A 15,424-nucleotide genomic window follows, 5' to 3' on the forward strand; every position below is an offset into this window, starting at 1 on the left:
GAAGGATTGAAGCTGAAGCTGAGGCTCCAATACTTTGGCCACCTGATGTGAAGACCTGACTCACTGGAAAAGACCCTGATGGGCAGGATTGAAGGCAGGAGGAGAAGGGGACAACAGAGATGAGATGGTTGGATGGCATCACCAATGCGAAGGTCACGGGTTTGAGCAGGCATCGGGAGTTGGTGACGGACAGGGAAGTCCATGGGGTCACAAAGAGTCGCATGCAACTGAGCGACTGAACTGACTGATCTGAGCCTTTAGCAAGTTGTAGTAAAATCAAAGATCGCTGATCACAGGTCACCATAACAAACACAACAATAATGAAAAGGCTTGAAACACTGCAAGAATTACCAAAATGTGACACAGATACATGAAGTGAGCAGATGCTGCTGGTAAAAAGGTTAACAAGAGGCTTCTCGATGCAGAGTTGCCATATACCTTCAGTTTGTCACAGACGCAGTATCTTGAGAAGGCAGTAAAGTGAAGCACCATGAAACGAGGTCTGCAGGTACAGAGAGAGTAGGTTTTCTCTGCTCCTCGGAAACTCACTGTCCACTGCAGGAAACAGACCGCCGAGAAATTCCCAAGACCGCTAAACTGTCACAGGGACTACAAAAGAAGAGGACACTGCAAAAGCCAGGAACAGGGGGCATCTGTGTCCAGCTTTAGAAACTGTTCACGTAGGATGGACCCTTATCTATGATTGCCATATAAACAAATGGCTGCAAAATACTTGAAGGTAGCCGAGAAGCAGGAAATATTTAAGAGTCAAGCCCAACACTATATACATATATACGTGTATGTGTATGTATCTTGTATTGCCTCATTTAAGGTCTCAAGTACTGGTGACACAGGTCTTATCACCCCATTGAACAGGTGAAGTAACTGAGGCACGGAAAGGTGACATAGTCTCCCTGCCTCACTCTTCTTGCCAGAGTCAGGAATGAAAACCAATCTGCCCTCCAAGGACCAACCAGGATGTGTTTCTCCCCCTGACAAGTATCTCCAAGATGCTGGCTCAGTATCCAACCAGCAGCCCAATCTCTCCTGCTTGACTACACAAAGTATGAGCCATGTCACTTGGCTTTTCTCATCTAGAAATGCCTCTAATTTACCCCTCAATCTGCAGTATGGGTTTTTTTTCTCACTCCAAGAAAGCTCCAAAGTCTTCCAGGGGAAAAGCCACACTTACCCTCAGCCTAGCTCCTTCATTCTTCCCCCAAACACAGTTTCATCTACAGAGGTTAAGAGGGAGGTCCAGCCATCTGCAGAGGAGGCCATGACAGCCAGCATCCAGTTCAGACCCATTCCCTTCCTGTCAGGTTCTGGGCAGGTGATCTGACCCTCTCCCCCATTCGAAACAGAGTTAAGTCTCCTTCCTCTGCAACCCCACATCCTTTGACACAGCCTTCCTTTGTTCCATTTTTTTTTTTTTTTTGCTTTTATCTCTCCTTCCTGCTTTAAGTGGGATATTTTCCAACCCAAACCATCAGGCATTGGTAGAATTTCTGAGCACTTCTGTAACCCTAACCTTGCTTTTGTAAAATCACCACCATACTCTGGGTAAAAGGTTTTTTGTTTGTGTGTGTGTGTGTGTGTGTGTGTGTGTGTGGTGTGTGTTACAGGGCTCTGTGTAGCATCCAGACTGCCTGAGCAGCACACATTTCACCTTTAATTTTCTGACATTAAGGTTCCTTCCCTAGACTTAAAGCCCTATTTCTAAATCGTGGATAGCTACAGTACCTTTTCTCTAAATGGGTAGTGAAAAAAAGGGAAGGTCCCTGAACAGAGTCTTCGGGGTTTTGAAATGTTTGAAAATAATCCCTTCTCCATTACTGCACAGAGTAACATATTTTCCCTGCTGCTAAATGACACCTTTCAGGACAGGATTAACATACAGTCCCACCACTTAGGCACCTTCAAGGAAAAAGCAACACGCATTAGTTCAGTGGCTACGGTGGAATTCCACATCAGGTCCTTTCACCTGACTGGGGAGAATTTTCCCCACTAAGGGGAAAAGAATACATACACGAAAAAAGCTATGGACAAAACTGAATCACGTTCATCTGCAGTCTGTCCAAGAGTCACTACAAAAGAATATTTTTATATGACTAAAACAGTGATTGTAGTCTCTTTTCCTTACCAATTGCACAATCTCACCATTGTGTAGCTATCCTGAAATGGATTCATTCATTCATGGGCAGGAAAAGACAGGCATGGAAAACTTCATTTCAGCACAAAAAAACCACTGCCAGTGGCACAAACATTTTGAAATGGACCTGATTCCTTCAACAGCAAAAGCCTAGTGCCCTTCCTTCTAGCCCACATTGGCACATCACCCCGAATTGCTATCCTGATTAGCTACCCTTTATTCAGAGTTTATCATGTGCTGAGCTCTGTGATAAGCTACATATCCATCAAATTAGTTGGCTTTCAGGTTTATGGGACAGACACTATTTTTATCCTATTCTTGTTTTGTTAATTTTTGTCTTTGTTATTTTTTTTATTGCAGTATAACACAGTGTTGCATTAGTTTTTGGTATACAGTAATATATATACGTGTGTGTGTGTGTGTGTGTCTGTGTGTGTGTATGTTCAGAGTCTTCTCCTTTATAGGCTATTACAAGATATTCAATATTGTTCCCTGTGCTATACAGTAGGTCTTTGTTGATTATTTTACATATAGCAGTATAAATCTGTTTATCCCTCCCCTGCTTTGCCCTTTGGTAACCATAACTATGTCCTCTATGTCTGTGAGTCTATTTCTGTTTTGTAAATACATTCATCTGCATCATTTTTTAGAGTCCACACATAAATGATATCATCTGATATCTGACTTTCTCTGACCCACTTCACTCAGTATAATAATCTCTAGGTCTCTCCGTGTTGCTGCAAATGGCAATACTTCATTCTTTTTTAATGGCTGAGTAATACTCCATTATATGTATGTGCCATGCCTTCTTGATCCATTCATCTGTTGATGGACATCTAGGTCATTTCCATGTCTTGGCTATGGTAAATAGTGCTGCAATCAACACTGGGGTGCATGTATTTTTCCAAATTAGAGTTTTTCATCTTTCCCAAGTAAATGCTTAAGAGTGGGATTATTGGATCATATAACTATTTTCAGGTTTTTAAGGAACCTCCATACTGTTCTCCACAGTGGAGGCATCAATTTATGTTTTAATGACGACTCTGAGGCAGAGAGAGCTTAAGGAACTGATCTTTACACACCCCTCCTTTTAAATGGCACAGCCAGAATTTGAAAACAGATCTGCTTGATTTCATCACTCTCTACTATTTCCTTCCTTACTACTATCATCCACGAATAGAAATGACCACATCTGTGTGTTCAAAGCTGTGTAATAACAAACCACATGCTATTGTTTGCTTATGTTAAATGCTTCATGAGAGATGCACAAGAAAAGGACAACACAGCCTCCAATTGGCCCTGAGGCCTGAACTGAACAAGCTTTCTCTGTATGTACTCAGATCAACTTAGTAGAATGGTTCTTGGGGAGAGAAGCAGTCCCATGCCCAGACATGAAGATAAAATGAAAATCCCCTTAATGAATCATCACGATAAAGTTTGCAAACCACAGCCTATGGATTTGTAAAATGATTCTATGGATTCAACTCACACAGAATTTACTCGTGATTAACTGAGCATGCTGTGCTATATCTATCTAAAGATATAGACATAAAGAGGATAAGGCTCCTGGCCTCAGAGAGGCTCAAGTGAAAACAAAAGGAAAAGGCACACTGAGGTAGTCACACCAGCACCCCACTTCTTGGATGCTCACCATGGGATAGGCATTGTGCTAGCTGCTTTATTACCTACTTAATACTGCAAAGAGATACACTATTATCTGCAGTCTGCAAATGAGAAAGCTGTGGCCCAAAAATGTTGAGTCACCTGCTCAAGTTTCAAAAATCAGTAAAGAGCAGATCTCGGACTCAAATCTAGTTGTTTTTTTTTTCAGACTCTAAAGACTGTTAAATACAAAGAGGCACTAGATTCATGGGCAGAACTAATTATACAGCAGCATCATAAGGCCAACAACAGAGGCAAACACGAGTCCAAGAGGAGCCACCAAAGACAACGGAACTCACTGGGGGCCCAAAGAAAAGGCAGGGTATCCTTCAGAGGGCTAACATCTGAATGAGGTTTTGAAGCATACCTAGGAGTCCATCAGGTGGATAGAGGAAGAAGCTGAACGTTCAAGGCAGGAAGAACTCAGGAGTTTGAAGGCATAAAAGATCACAGCCCACTACGGAGTCACAAGGAGTTCTATGAAGCAATTACATCAAATGATTCTAGGGAGAAAGATAATAAGGATAACAAGTTGCCTGCAAATACTCGTAAGGGAATAGGCTTAAAGGGTCAGACATACATGTGTGTGAACACTCACATACATACACATCTTTTTATGTGATTTCCTCAAGCAGAGACAAACTTGAGTTTTACTGAGCCCCAGATGGGAGTGAAAATAAGTGGAATTCAGCTATGGCCATCACTGACTTTCATGGGGCCATTCAGCTGCAGAGAGCCCAGTCCAGTGACCGTGACCTTACCACAAGCACTCACACGTTTGCATGTCATTTCTCCCTGTTCAGAAATAACTATTAGGCTACCTCACATGTAAAATGGTGTGTGTTTTGCACCTGTCATTTTCTAGGGATCCTAGTTATATAGTCAAAAAGGAAACGAAGCAAAGGAGAGAATCAAAAGTAAATGTAAAATGACTACCAATAATCCCTTTACATGAAAAGGCAACTTTCAAATTTGAACTCCCCCCCAAATAATCTCATTTGTAGATTGAAGATAATAATGTATATCTTCATAGCATTAAAGAGATAAAGAGATAATAAACAAGGAATCGGGTTTTGAAGCATACATAGGCGTTCATTAAATGAAACTGCCAGATTCCATAACTACATGAGCCAATTCCTTAAAATAAACCTTTCTATATATACACACATCTTCTTGGTTCTGCTTCTCTGGAGGATGCTAATTCATAGATTTTTTTTAACCTTCTAATCTCACTTCTTGCCTTTTCAACTCAATTTATTCAGCAGATATTTTCCGAAAGCTCCACATGAACTAGTTACTGCACTAGGCTTGATTACAAAATTGAGACGCTACTCTCAGTTCAGTCCTCTCCTACCCCTGGTTTCCCACTCCTTGTTAGTCCACCCAACTCCTCTCTGGATTCTAAGATCCTTGAGATCTGTGATATCAAGCACAGAGCTTCAAACAGACAACAGAGTAAATACCCAACCATGTTGGCAAAATGAACACTACTGATGCTTGCCATTATGTTTTTGACCCTTTCCTAAGTACATGCAAGGCCCTATGCTAGACACCGAGTATTCATTTCTACCTTGTTTTGTCCCAATTTTTAGGAACGGACAGGGAGATGTCTAGAGGCTAGGTTACCTGCCTGGGGTCACACAGAGTTATTCACACTCAGATCTCTCTGAATTCAAATCCAGTGGATTTCTCATCATTGCTTCTGCTAAGGCTCCCTGCCCCTCCCCCTACCAAACTACAAATAACAAATGAGCCCTGGGACGAATGAGCATCCCCAGAGCTCCAGGGCCTTCAGCCAAACTTCACAAACATACAACTTCATAGGCTGCATAAGGCAACGTATACATATGAAGACAATAGGATGTTATCTATGAACACCTCAAAGCTCCTCTTTCTTTCCCTTAAAAATGCTTTCATAATTGTTTTTACTGCAGTTAATCATAAAAATGAATCACCTCAAATTTTTTTTGAAAGAAATTCTCCTTCAAAATATGTCAACTTTGTGCCATGAATTCATTTGTTATGAGACCACATGATGCCTCCAAGTACTGCATTTTATTTAAACGTGACATTTTTTCACTATGTTTTGATTCCACAGCCGAAAATCGCTTCTATCAATCTTTCGCTGGAGCCAAACATAACTGTTCTGCTCACTGAAACATTAAATACAGACTCGGGGTCCTAGAATCAAATTAAAAAATAAAATAAGCTAGTATCTGACTGACATTCATAGCATCATATCCAGGGAGACCACAGATTCCAGAACTGCTGTGAACCTCCTTCCAAGATCAAAATCAATCAATCCTAATCCTTCTGGATCTTAAATCACCTAAAAAAGTCCAAAGACTTTATGCGGGTTGATTTTTCTTTTTGAGATTCAATTTTAGAAATTGTTTACTACTCTGATTTTGAAAGGGGTATTACATCTTCAATGAAATCGCAGACTCCGTTGGGGCACTGGTGGTGATCAATGATTTTCCGCATCAGCTGCTCTTGGGTTGCAGGTGGGGGGTTGGGATGCTCGCAATCTACTTTTTCTTCCTAATGCATCATTCTCTTTCTCAACAGCAGCAGCAAACAGGCACACCCAATACTGTATTACTTCCTTCCTTCATGACCATGTCCCACACAGGCCCTGACAGTCTAAAAAAAGCAGCCTATCCTACGTTCTAAGGACGAAGGGAACCCCGGCCAATTTATCATGCTTTGTCTGCTAATGATAGACTCCTGCATAAGAGCCACCATACTAGAGAGAGGCAGCGGGCATGAAAAAGAGTGAATCAACTGTCAACGGGTGGGGTCTGGAGGACAGCAAAGCTGTGATTAGAATTTTCAATCAGAACTTCTATGATTCATCATGCTTCGGGAGAGGCAAGAGGAGTTTGCAGAGGCATATTCCCTCATCAGCCCTACCTTTCCTCCTTCTATCAGCAGAGTTCAGTCCCAGGGGCCACAGAAAATTCAGTGTCTTATTGACTCAAAGAATGAAACTGCAAAAGAGCTGCCAAAGTGGGGCAGATGAGTGCCAGAATTAAACGACTTCCTCTCTACAATTAATCTCCAGACTCCTGTCTTGAAAATGCAATTCTGGTCTTGTGGTGTCTGATCAAAAACTCTGATTTCAGTGGGGGAGGGAAAGACTGGAAGTTTGGGATTGGCAGATACAAACTATTATATACAGAATGGATAATAAATAAGGTCCTACAATACAGTACAGTGAACTATATTCAATATCCTATGATAAACCATAATTGAAAAGATTATGAAAAAGAATATATATAACTGAATCACTTTTCTGTTAAGCAGAATTAAACACAAGGTAGTAAATCAACTATACTTCAATAAAATTTTTTAAACTAATTTCTTCCTTTCCTTCTCTGTTTTTTTATCCACTCTCCCTTTCTTTCTCCCTTTTTTCCCTCCTTTTTTCCCTTCCTTCCTCCTTTAACTTTAATTTCCCTTCCTTTCAGGCTTATCTTCCTGTCCTTTTCCCCTTTTCTCTTCCCTTCCTCCTTGTCTATGTACACCCGTTCCTTCTACATGGATTAAGCAAAGACAACCCCAATAAAGTTTAAGTCAGACACTGTGGGATGGAATGAAGTGGAACTAGAGGAGTGAGTGATGCCCAGAAAATCTTCCTCGAAGTGAGAACATGTCGCCAGCAGAGGAAATGGCACACAAAAAGGCAGAGGACAAAAGGATGTGGGATGTTCAAGGAAACGAAGATCTATCCGTGGGGCTGGAGCACAGTTTATGGTGGGGGGCGGGGGTAGGCTCTATGAAATGAGAGGCAGGCAAGGCCATGTTGTTAAACGCTTTGTACATAAGGACTCTTTCTTCACTTGCATTCATTTGTTTCTGGCTGCGCTGGGTCTCTGCCGCACACAGGCTTTCTCCAGTTGCAGTGCGCGGGGGCTACTCGTCCTTGTGGCGTGGGCTTCTCACTGCGGTGGCGTCTCCTGTTGCACGGCACAGGCTCTGTAGCACGCAGGCTTCAGTATTTGCAGCCGGAGGGCTTAGTAGTTGCGGCACGCGGGCTTAGTTACTCCATGCTATGTGGGACCTTCCCAGACCAGGGCTTGAACCTGTGTCTGTCCCCTGCACTGGCAGGTGGACTCTTAACCACTGGACCACCAGGAAAGCCCGTGTACATAAGGATTTTATGAAAGCAATGGAGAAAAATCATAGACCCTAAGCAGAAGTGGTGACTAGATTTTTAATTAAACTTCAATAAATACATACATACACAGAGGTCCTCTCTTAGCTGGTTACTTAAAACTGCAACTAACTCACTGCTTGGGGCTTCTCAGGTGGCACAGTGGTAAAGAATCTGCCTGCCAATGAGGAGCCACAGGAGACGCAGGTTCGATCTCTAGGTTGGGAAGAGCGCCTAGAGAATAAAGGCCAACCCACTGCAGTATTCTTACCTAGAAAATCCCATGGACAGAAAAGCCTGGCAGGCTATACAGTCCATAGGGGTCACAAAGAGTCAGATACAACTGAGTGAGAATGCACACAACGATGTTATTAACTCATTACTTATCCCCCTTCCCTTTTTTATTTCTTCCCATCACTCTTAAGCATCTAGTATTAGATCTGCTTAATTGAATTTATTATCTATCTGTTTCCACTAAAATGTTAGCTCCATTTTGAGAGCAGCATTTTGGTTTGATCCACTGCTGTTTCCCTTGGACCTAGGATACTATTAATATTTAACATATAGGAGATATTCCATGAATATTGTTGAATAATATGATCTTTTCAGAGACAGTAAAACTCAATCATCTCAACATTTTATTTTGAGGGAAGACTTTGCCTTTAAAGTAGATGCATAGCTCAAACTCACTCATACTCAATTCCCAGCAGAATGCAGGTGAAACACCTATTTTTAAAGTAGTTATAATAAAAAATTGTGTAAAGAACTGAGGATGGTGACTGACCTGTAGTAAGTCCTCAATAAACTTCAACAACTATTTTCTGTTTTGGGGGATACACAATTCCCTGGGAAGCTCTTCAGGGTCTTAATCACCCAGCACACATAGGTCCTCAGTGAATGGCATCAGAGACAACCAACCTAAGGGATTCTTTGTTTTGTTTTGTTTTTAGGTTAGAAGGTGAGTCATTTCCCTAGAGTATTCTAAACATCACAACAAGCTCTTTTCAGAAAGAAAGAAGCCTTGGAACTGTACTGTACTTTTCAGACAATGCAGTTCCAAGACAAAAACTCAGCGGTGGCCGAGAACAATCCCAGAATCCTGTATGCATGCCTCCTGGGGGACTGATGATCATGTTCCACGGCATCATCATACGTAACCACAGCCATGTATAATATTGCTTTGAATTTCTGACTGCCTCCTGCAGGGGATCATATGCCCCTTAATAGAAGGGTATGATATCACTGCTGGGGAGGCACTGAGATGCAGAGCTAAGAGCCTGGGATCCAGTGCCCAACTTTTGGGCTTGAATCTCAACTCTGCCCCTTTCTAGCTGTGTGGCCTTAAGAGAGTGACTTAATTTGTCTCTGCCCCAACTACGCATTAGGATGATAATAACCCTACCTCACAGGGTAGGATCAACTGAGGATCACCTCAGGATCAACTGAGCCAGTCCTGTGAATCACTTAGAACAGCACCTGGCACATAATACGTGTTCAAAAAACCTATTTTCTCATCTATATATCTTAGAGGGGCTTCCCTGATGGCTCAGACAGTAAAGAATCTGCCTGCAATACAGGAGACCTAGGTTTGATCCCTGGGTTGGGAAGATACCTTGGATAAGGAAATGGCAACCCACTCCAGTATTCTTGCCTGGAGAATCCCATGGACAGGGGAGCCTGGCAGGCTGTAGTCCATGGGGGTCGCAGAGAGTTGGACATGACTGAGCAACTAACGTTTTCACTTTCACATCTTAGAACAGAACTGGTGCCCAAACAATACGAATAATTCCTTTTTGCTGCCCATTGAAAATGATCAGAAAGGGGCTTAGACATAACTCTGTTCCTATCCCTGCTCAGAGAAATATTTAAAAACATGAATAACTCTAAAAGATCTGCCCCTTTCTGGTTGCAGACTTAAGAGGCATGACCTGATTTAACTGCAGAATGTCAATATCTCCACCTGTGAGACTCACCTACAGTTGCTCTGTGGCCTGATAAGGAAACATCTGGTGTTTTACAAGCACTATAAAATATGAAGTTGGTATCACAACCAGAGAAGCTCCAGTCACTCGGCAACGGAGGGAGTTAAGAAAAAAAGGCACGTCAAACTACTTCATCTTTTCACATTTGTGCAAAATTAAAATGACTCTTTGCAGAATCCAATTTGGATAAGCCCATGTCAATACTACTAATACAAGCCATCACTAATGGCAAGACTGACAGCCCAGGAGGGCGAGCCATCTCATGTTCACTGTGTATCACGTTTAATTCGCCAAAAGGAGTTTGTGTGTATAATTAATGCACTTTTCTTCCTGGCTTCATTTGGAAACATATAAAGGGTCTCTTGGGACTTCTGTAAGTTAGAAACAATTAATAACATAAAACCACTTAATTAAAGAGAATAATTGGTGCCTGTTTTCGACCAGAAAATGGAGGGATGAAAATCACTCAATGTGGAAACATGTCTAAAAACTGCCGAGTTTTAAAAGAAAGAACAATATGCAGCTGGAATACATGTACGTCATGACAGTGGACCGATTTCCTAGGCCTTTTGTTCTGAGATGATGTAAATCCAACCTTCTTGATGTAGACATGAACTCCAAGACTACTGACCCACGCTGACAAGTCTCGTTCTTAGGTAGGAAATTTTCATCTATTCATTATCTCAAAGCACATTTACAGCCCTTTCTCTGTACTGTTGTAGGGACCCACACCTAAAAAGCAGCCCTTCCCCCTTTGCCTTCCAGAAAATCTCAGCCTGGCCGAGGAAAGAGAGAAGTCCACGCACAACTAAAATGCAAAGACATAGCACCAAGGTAAGAGAGGACACCAGAGAAGACTGAAGGAGCTCCCCCAACAAAGTCTAGGAGAAACAAGCGATGCTTTCAGAGGCCCTGAGTATTCAGGAAAAGAATGAGCATTTATCAGGATAGGAAGAGGAAACTGCAATTACAAACAGAACATTATACACCAAGTCACAGATTATGAATGTACACATTGCTTTGATAAATTACATAAAACTCAGTGTGGCCCAAGAATAGAGTATACATTTCAGAGCAGAAACAGATGACGCTGGAAACCAGATGGACAACAAGCATGCACATGGAATCAGTAAAACTTGCTCAAGTCACAGAATTCTGTAACTGAGCACGTACATAGTATCTCCAGGCTTCAGTTTTCTCTTGAATAAAAGAGAGTTGTTCATCCAAGATCATTCAGATGGTAGTACACTGTGTGATGATCCCCAACTGCTTGTGCCCTTCCCAGTGAGGGGTTTATTCATCCATGCCCTTTGCCACATGACTGCCAGCACCTCAAGGGAGACAGAGGATGTCCCCTGCCCCAATGGCAGATATGGCCACATTCCTAGTCTGACCAAGGAGGATACAAGTAAACATAACGTGCACTCCAACTGAGCAGAAACCTGAAAGGCACGTAATGTTGGTCAGTGCAGACTTTGGCATTTCTGCCCTTTGCCATGAGAACCTCAGAGCCTGGGTTTCTGGAACGACCAGACTCTTGGGACTGAGCTGAGCAGAGATACAGCTGACCGGAATAACGACTGAAATTTGGGGGTGGCTTGTTAACTACAGCAAAAGGTCACCAATACAGAGATAAGTGAATAGCTCAGAGCCAAAGAGAAAGTCAAACAGGTAAACCTACAACCACCACAAAGTGTCTTGATAAATACAGGCCTGGAACAGTATTGAAGAGCCAATAACATACATGAAAACACTTGTCCCCTGTCAGGTACTTAAGCAATGTTTGATTCCTTCATCTTAGACTTTTCAGGAAGAGGCAAAAGTCTCAGAGTTAAGGAATTATAATGAAGGCCATCCAAAGAGTGACTATATTAACTTGCTCTGTATTAGATATCTGCCATCAGACTTAATGTGACACATTCTGGCCTGGTCTCAGATTTACCTTGGACAAATCCTTAAGCTCTCTGCACCTCAATTTTCTTCTCTGTAAAATGAACAAAGTAGTTTGGTACCTACTTCAAACTGCAGTTCTGGTAATTATATTTGTTAATTCATGTAGAGTCCTAAAAAGAGAGCCAAATATAACATGTGCTCAATAAATGCAAACCATTGTTATTATTACTATTACTATTGAATAGTAAGAATATTAAGAAGAAGTGGCAAGAATACACAGAAACACTATACAAAAAAGATCTTATTGACCCAGAAAACCATGATGGTGTGATACTTACCTAGAACCAGACATCCTGGAATGTGAAGTTAAGTGGGCCTTAAGAAGCATCACTATGAACAAAGATAGTGGAGGCAATGAAATTCCAACTGAGCTATTTCAAATCCTAAAGGATGATGATATTAAAGGGCTGCACTGAATATGCCAGCAAATTTGGAAAACTCAGCAGTGGCCACAGGACTGGAAAAGGTCAGTTTTCATTCCAACCCCAAAGAAAGGCAAAGCCAAAAAAATGTTCAAACTATCACACAATTGCACTCATCTCACACATTAGCAAAGTAATGTTCAAAATTCTCCAAGCTAGGCTTCAACAGTATGTGACTTGAAAACTTTCAGATGTTCAAACTGGATTTAGAAAAGGCAGAGAAACCAGAGATCAAATTGCCAAAATCCACTGGATCATAGAAAAAGCAAGAGAGTTCCAGAAAAACATCAACTTCTGCTTTATTGACTTTACCACAGCCTTTGATTGTGTGGACCACAACAAACTGTGGGAAGTTCTTCAAGAGATGGGAATACCAGATCACCTGACTTGCCTCCTGAGAAAGCTGTATGCAGGTCAAGAAGCAGCAGTTAGAACTCGACATGGAACAATGGACTGATTCCAAATTGGGGAAGGAGTAGATGAAGGCTATATATTGTCACCTGCTTATTTAACTTATATGCAGAGTACATCATGTGAAATGCTGGACTGGAAGAAGCACAAGCTGGAATCAACACTGCCAGGATATATATCAATAGCCTCAGATAAGCAGATGACACCATTCTTATGGCAGAAAGCTAAGAGGAACTAAAGAGCCTCTTGATGAGAGTGAAAGAGGGGAGTGTATACGTTGGCTTAAAACTCAACATTCAAAAAACTAACATCATGGCATCTGGTCCCATCACTTAATGGCAAATAGATGGGGAAACAACAGAAATGGTGACAGACTTTATTTTCTTGGGATCCAGGATTACTGCAGCTGGTGACGGCAGCCATGAAATTAAGAGACGCTTGATCCTTGGAAGAAAAGCTATGACCAACATAGAAAGCATATTAAAAAGCAGAAACATTACTTTGCTGACAAAGGTCTGTCTAGTCAGAGTTATGGTTTCACCAGTAGCCATGTATGGACGTGCGAGTTGGGCCACAAATAGAGCTGAGTGCTGAAGAATGATGCTTTTGAACTGTGGTGTTGGAGAAGACTCTTGAGAGCTCCTTGGACTGCAAGATCAAACCAGTCCATCCTAAAGGAAATCAGTCCTGAATATTCACTGGAAGGACTGATGCTGAAGCTGAAGCTCTAGTACTTTGGGCCATCTGATGTGAAGAACTAATTCACTGGAAAAGACCCAGGTAGCTCAGTGGTAAAGAATCCACCTGCCAGTGCAAGAGTACAGGAGACCTGGGTCCGATCCCTGGGTCAGGAAGATCCCCAGGAGGAGGAACTAGCACCCCACTCCAGTATTCCTACCTGAGAAATCCCATGGACAGAGGAGCCTGGCGGGCTGCAGTGCATGGGTTGCAAAGAATTGGACATGACTGTGCATACATACAGAGAAGGCAATGGCACCCCACTCCAGTACTCTTGCCTGGAAAATCCCATGGAGGGAGGAGCCTGGTGGGCTGCAGTCCATGGGGTCGCTAAGAGACATGACTGAGCGACTTCACTTTCACTTTTCACTTTCATGCATTGGGGAAGGAAATGGCAACCCACTCCAGTGTTCTGGCCTGGAGAATCCCAGGGACGGGGGAGCCTGCTGGGCTGCCGTCTATGGGGTCACACAGAGTCGGACACGACTGAAGTGACTTAGCAGAGGCAGCAGCAGTGCATACATAGTTTAACTCACAAAACAGGTTACCACTCTGAGTTTGAAGATACATTCCTTACAGTGAATTTCCACTGTGTTTATATGACTTCAAAATATTTGGTCAGATCATTAAAAAGTAATCAGTATAAGCCTTTGAAAATTTATTCATTCATAAGAAAAACAAGTCTATTTCCTTGTCTTCAAATGGTTGACTGCAGTGGTTTGTTGTCTTAGTGACTTTCACATGAAGTCAGTGATTTTTACACTTTCAGGGGTGACAGATCTCCGTGAAAGGGAGACAGGAAACTTGGGCATTCTCTCCAAACAAATGCAAATCACAAACTCTGAATCCTAACCAAATTCTTTTCTGCGGTTCCACAGCTGACAGATGTGATGTGATGGCCAGGTGTCAGATGCGAAGGGCCTTGTGGAAGGGGGGACACCTAGAACACACAATAGTTCCTGCTCGAAGTATGAGGGGCAGGAAATTCCCTGGTAGTCCAGTGGATAGGACTCCACACGCTAACTGTTGAGGGTCCGGGTTCAATCCCTGGTCAGGGAACTAAGATCTTGCAAGCCATGTGGCATGGCCAAAAAACAAACAAACAGACAGCAAAAAAAAAAAAAGTTCAAAACAAGTATGAGGGGCAGAGGCCCAAAGAGATCTCTCTCAGGACAATTCCGCAATTCCGTTTCACTGGGATCGATGTGCTGAATGCAACTCAATTTTCTGTGCTCAATTTCGTCCGTATACAAAAAACATAAACATTCTCATCTGATGGTGTTATTGTGAAAACTAAATAAGGTGATCCACACAGAGTGCTTGGCATGGTGCCTGGCACATGACAAGCTCTTAACAAACACAGGCTACTCTTCCCACGACAGGATGCAGGATGCTGAAGCCCAGAAAGAGGCATCACTTAACCAAGGTAGCCCAGTTTATGGGTAGCAGAGAGGGATGAGACGCTGAGGGGCTCCGAGAAGAGCTTACCAGTGAGTCAAGTGCTGGAGTGAACAAACCAGGGCATCTTGAAATAAGAAGTGCTAAAATCAGCTGCTATTTGTTTGCAGCTCAGCTGTTCCACCGCACCAGCTGCTCAAACTTTCAGACGTGTCTCAGTGAAGAATCACCCCATCCTATATTCATTCCATCAGCCTCCAATCTAATTTTGGTCCTAGAGAGGTTTTTTTTTGTTGTTTTTTAAAGGGGGCCTAAAATTGAATATCCCATTCCTATTTATAGTAAAGGGACATTTCCTAGGAAAGTGCCTTGTAAGGAATCAGATCCCTCTTTCCTCAGCAGTTTTTCCCCCTGGCCATCTTGGGTCTATTTTGATTCCTTCCCTGATTGAAACATGTCTCAGGGGCTCTCGCTGCTGAAGGGGTAGAAGCTTATGATAGGTCCATAGCCATGGGGTGTGCCCAAGGCCAGCATTAATGGGACAGAGGCC

The 15,424-nt window shown here is 42.4% G+C and overlaps 1 protein-coding gene across 2 annotated transcripts in view; it reads right to left on the bottom strand.

Annotated features, from left to right (window-relative positions):
* The window catches only part of DAB1 (DAB1, reelin adaptor protein), a 463,784-nt gene that overhangs the window by 379,270 nt on the left and 69,090 nt on the right, over positions 1 to 15,424 (bottom strand). The gene's annotated exons all lie outside the window — the stretch shown is intronic.

Source organism: Capra hircus, chromosome 3 (assembly GCF_001704415.2).
Source record: "Capra hircus breed San Clemente chromosome 3, ASM170441v1, whole genome shotgun sequence".
Lineage (NCBI taxonomy): Eukaryota > Metazoa > Chordata > Mammalia > Artiodactyla > Bovidae > Capra > Capra hircus.